The 5,591-nt window shown below is 35.5% G+C and overlaps 1 pseudogene; it reads right to left on the reverse strand.

Moving 5' to 3' along the window:
* Window positions 1-3,325: 3,325 nt before the first annotated feature.
* LOC114035948 lies at window positions 3,326-4,059 on the reverse strand (annotated as a pseudogene).
* Window positions 4,060-5,591: the final 1,532 nt, after the last annotated feature.

Raw genomic sequence — 5,591 nt, forward strand, 5'->3', positions numbered from 1 at the left:
TGTACAATGTAGCTGAGGGGTAAAATGGGAGGAGGAGGAGAGGGAGATATGGGAAGTTGAAATGTAATGATTGCATCCAATTTCCTTTTTATTTTTCAAATCTCATTTCTATTTCCTGTGTTTTTAAGCATATTTTACTTCCCAAATGCTGCTCCAGGTACAACCATTCTCAGAAAATTCAAAATGCTAATGGATGGAAGTGGTTCTGGATAGTGTACTTCTCAGTTTAGTAACTTGTTTGACCTAGATATGATCATGACTGGAGTTGCATGTGCCCTAATTTCATTCTTGTACTTGCTCTTTAATTGTCCTTAACCTGTAAGCAAAAAGTTTTTTTTTTATTTTAAAACAAAACAATGCTTTAGGTTTTAATTTCAATTGCAAAGCACTGCCTTATACATTTCTCTTTGTGAAACTTTTTATTTTAATTACTAAAAATAATTTCCTAAAAGCAAAGGGGCATCAGGAAATCACCCTTGTGCACATGACTACAGGAAATGTTGTTACTGCTAATAGGCATCTCAAAATAAACAATGAGTTTCATGAGCACACAAACATACAGAAAGCAGCCATTCAACAATTTTACTTCCTTTATGATTTGACCTAGACTTCAAAATAACCTATAAGCAGCTCTCCAAAAGCAGCTGACTTAGAAAAAAATCTCAATTAATAAGTAAAGCAATAACTGGTAGTAAAAATAAAAAAAAAGAAAGAAAGAAAGAAAGCAAAGGTTGCAGAATTACTAAAATGTCATAGACAATTTGGACTTAAATGTGCTCATTCTACATATGGAGAAAAATCAATGACCAGCCATTTAAGAACCAATTCAATGTCACTGTTTTAAAACTATATTTAATTCCCTGGGTTAAGATTAAACTTTTTAGCTGAACTAACAACAGGACTTTCTACATTCACAAATAGCAAAATTAAAATTTATATCTAATTGATCACTATGTATAAAAGTAGATATCTCTATTAGAATCTAAGCTCTTAGAAGAAAGGGATTTTTTTTGTCTTTGCATTCCCAGCACTTAGTACAAATTTGAGTACAAAATTGAGCTATATCTATATATAATTTAATAATTGTTGACTTGCATAGTCAAATTTATACATCAAACTTTAATTTCTCTGTGTTCATAACTCTTAATGTATGGTTTCACATACATGTGTATACATTAAAATCATTTTTATTCTCTGGAAAATGTTTAAAATTCTGTGATATATTATAAGTTTTGGTATAGTGTTGAATCATTAAACAAAATGCATTTATTAATTTCCTATGTACCAGACACAGTGACATGTTTTCATGAATAAACATAGAAAAAGCAAATTCCTGACCTCAAGAAATTTATAGTCCATGCTGTGTGTGGAGTGGTGGGTGAGAGGCAGATAAAACATGTCCACAGATAAGTAAATCCAAGCTATTTAAAAATAAATGTTAAAGTGATTTGAAAGGAGAAATTACTAACCACTAAGGACATCATGAAATTCACCTTCAAGTAGATAGAATTTGAGATGATACATGAAAGAACTCAAAGGTTCAAAGAGGTAGAGATGAAGATGATCATTCTATGCATGGGAGGTAATCAGAAATTAACAAGAGCAACAACAAATTAGATTATAATCATTTGAATATTCAATTTAGTAAGGATAAATACATATGAAACCTTATACTTGGGTTTGAAAAATCAAGTATTAACTTCAAAAGTCCAAGATGGAGAAGGCCTACCTTGACAATAACTCACTGTAAAAAGAATTGGAGGGTTTCATGGAATGCAAGATATTAAGGGTACAATTGTAGCCAAGAAAAATAAGGGAATCTTAATTGGCCTTGAGACATTATATTGAGGATGTGAAAGGTAGAAGTCTCATTGTTTTCTGCTCAGGTTCATCCAAATATGCATTCATTTGAGGTGTCACATGTTAAGAAAGACATTCACAAATAATTTTGCCACTGCAGAAAGATCAGACTGCTGTTCACAGTAATTGGACTAGGCCATGTTAAGATTGGTTTATGTAAATGTTTTTGTTTGTTTCATTTATTTGTTTTTTATTTTGGCTTCTAGAAATGATCATTTTTATCAATGGTAAAAGTCTAGGATTGGAAAACTTTCTTAGAGAAATAGGATTAGACTTGCCTTCCTTAGATAATCATAATCAACTCAGAACAATAGATGGGATTTAATAACAAAAAATATTTTAGCTTGATCTAAAAAGAAACATACTAAAATACTAAATACAGCCATAAGTATCATGGGCTGCCCATTCTCCATCACTTGAGCTCTCTAAGCAGTTGAATGTGAATTTTCATGTTTTTTTTAATATACAATGATTATTATTTTCTTTTTAAATAAGAAACTCCCAGATATGTTCGTTTGGCCTGTTGTTTGAAATTGTATTTCAATAATAGTGATAAAAATAATGATATAATAATGAGAAATAAAGAAAACATATATCACAAAATATATAGATTGAAATAAAATAGATGTCCTTGAAGAAAATACATGTTGCCTGCTTCAGAGAATTTTGTGCTTCTTTGTACTTGCCCAATTTTTTTCTTTTTTAATCTCCATAGGTCACCACACTACATTCTCTACCCTCTCCCAAATTCCTTTTTGGAAGCAGATTTCTAGACTTTTGGGATTGGTCTCTGTGCAGCTATTGGCTCCCATAACCCATTTGTCCATTCTGCCAGGGCCATGTAGAATGGCAATTCCTAATGTTTTATCAGTGGTATATATATTACACCAGTACAGCCCATTGAAAAATGTTAAAAGGGAGTCACTTGCTGTTCAACCTACACAGCACCAATCACCTGGTTTGACTTGTTAGACCCACTCACATGCCTTTTTATAAATGAGCTGATTGGTAGTCATCTATGTGGGAGTGTAGGAATTAGAGTTACAATATGACTTAGTCAGTACCTCCCCTGTTAAAAAGGAGGCTAATAGGAGATAAAGCACAGCTTCTATTGATGCCACAAAGAACACAAATAGCCACTCTGATTTATCTTCACTTTGGGAAAAAAAAAACACAAAACTTACATCATCTGTCATCCTGCAATGCTGCTGCCCCCTGGAGACTTGAAAAAGGATAACTATGTAGAGTAAAAGCATTAATTTATGGGATCAGGACACACAAAACAAGTCAAGGACCTATGCAGAATGGGTTCGAGGATTAAATTTGATATTTAGAAAACAACTTACAATGGGTACCAGTAAAACCAGGCATGAATTTAAGAATAAAGGTAAGCATATGTTACAAAATAGAGTAAACTTTTTCTTCATGTTCAGAGGAATCATATCCTCTAATTTATACAGAACTGTTATTCAGCCAGGGCCACATTTTTTTTAATAATATCTTATCCATTTCTTGTCCAATAGTTCTTCCAACAAGGTCATATTGAGCTAGGAAGGCCTGAACCTTTTTCACCATTCCCTTTCTTTTCAGTCTACAGTCTTGGAAAGTTTCTGGAAGAGTTGACAGGTATCCTGGTGAAATGGTTCCTGTCACTTTTGGACATAGGCAGCAATGGAAGAAAGAGAGTTGGGCAGGAGGGAGTCGAGGACTGGAAACCCTGCTCAGCAAGAAAGACCTGGCAGTTATTGTAAGTTAATGAATCAATCTGTTATAAGATCTTCATAAAATGCTCAACAGTTCTTTTTACTCTTTTGTCAAGTTTTTTTGAGAGCTTCAGCTCACAAGTCCTTGGCTAGAAAATCCTTCTCGATGGCAACAAGTTCTTCATTAATACCTGCCAATTGATCTTTTCCACTGACTTCTCCAAATCTCTTATTTTCTTTAATTCACCCTCTTCCTTTGGACTGTTCTTCTTCCCAATCAACATCACTCTGCAACCATTTTTCACTTCAACTGCTAACAATGGCTGTTCCACTTCTTTTAAAGATTTTCCTTTATATATTAATTTCTGAAAATCAAGTGGAACTCCAGCAGCTTGTTCAATAAGAACTTTGTCCTGAATGGTTGGTTCATTGTTTCCTTGATGTGCTACAATTGAATGTTATGCTTTTCATTGTTGTAGGGGATAGTGATGGTCATTGAGGGCCCTGTGATCTCTGCTGAGGTCACTCCCTTGTACTCCCCAAATCCCAGGCCTGCTGATCATTCACCTCCCCCCCAGGTCCTGCCCCCTCCCCATGCTGCAGGTAAGAATTCAATGTGAATTTCTAAAGAGTGTTTTAAAGCAGACATGATTTGGACCAGATAAACAATGAAATATTTTCCTACTCTCAGATTTTAGCAATCCAAAATAGGTGAATTTCTGTCTTTTTTTAATCTAACATATTATTTTATTTTTTAATTTAATATTTTATTTTCCCCAATTATACATAAAAGCAATTTAATTTTTTTTCAAATTTTGAGTTAATTATTTCCCTCCTTCCTTCCCCTTCCTTCCTTTGAGAATGCAAACAATTACACAAAGATTTTACATGGATAGTCACACAAAATATATTTCCATGTAAATCATGCCATGAAAGAAAACAAGCAGGAGATGACTTCTTGAGCCAAGATGGCCGAGTAAGCAGTAAGCTGCTTACATTCTCCCTTACTGGCCTCTAAAAACCCAGAAAATATCAACCCCAGAAAAAAAAAACCTGGAACAATGGAGCCAGCAGAAAGACAGGGTGCATCAGTCTTTTAGACCAGCAGTTTGGGATGATTAACAGGAAAGGTCCCTCTTGCTCTGGTGGAAGGGGAGCAATACAAGATGGGAGGCATCCTGCAAGCCCAACCTCAGCAAACCAGTGGGAGATCCTGAGCCCTAGGGTAGCAGAGCAGGCAAGTACCAACAATGGGACCTTCTCACCCTCAGTGCCTGGGCAGAGACAGGGGAACCAGCTGACTCCACCTCAGAGAACCACCACATGCAACAGAATTCTGTCATCTTCCAGCAGTTAAACCTCCTCAAGCTTCAGCATAGCCCAGGTGAGCAGACAGTATCATGCCCCACCCAAAAAGCTTCAGTGTAGCCCTGGGAAAATGAAGAAAAAAATCCAACTGGCCTCAGCACATGCCAACCACCAACACTAGGACCCCAGCTCAGCACCAGGTAAGCCATCAGACCCCAATAGCCTCCAGCTGCCAGCACCTGAGGCCCCAGCACAAGAAACCTAGAATTGTTTCCCCTGTGCTCCAGTAGGAGAGATCAACATTAAAAGCCAGGAAATTGGAAAACATCATAAACAAAAAGCAGAAACAAAAAAAAAGACTATAGATTCTTTCTAAGGGGATCATGAAGATTAAAACACAAATTCAGAAGAGGACAACATTATCAATATACCCACACCTGAAACCTCGAAAGTGAATGTGAACTAGTCTCAAGACCAAAAAACCTCCCTGGAATACCTTAAGAAGGATTTTAAAACTCAAAACAGAGAAGTAGAAGAAAAATTGGGAAAAGAAATGAGAGGTACGTAAGAGAGAGTAAACAGCATGGAAAAGGAAGGATAAAAAATGACTGTAGAAAACAATTCCTTAAAAAAAACTTGGCCAAATAGAAAAAAAAAAGTACATTGAAAGAAAATCCTTAAAAAGTACAAGTACAATTGGCCAAATGGAAAAGGAGGAAA

This window comes from Vombatus ursinus, unplaced genomic scaffold, assembly GCF_900497805.2.
Source record: "Vombatus ursinus unplaced genomic scaffold, bare-nosed wombat genome assembly UNPS02009573.1, whole genome shotgun sequence".
Lineage (NCBI taxonomy): Eukaryota > Metazoa > Chordata > Mammalia > Diprotodontia > Vombatidae > Vombatus > Vombatus ursinus.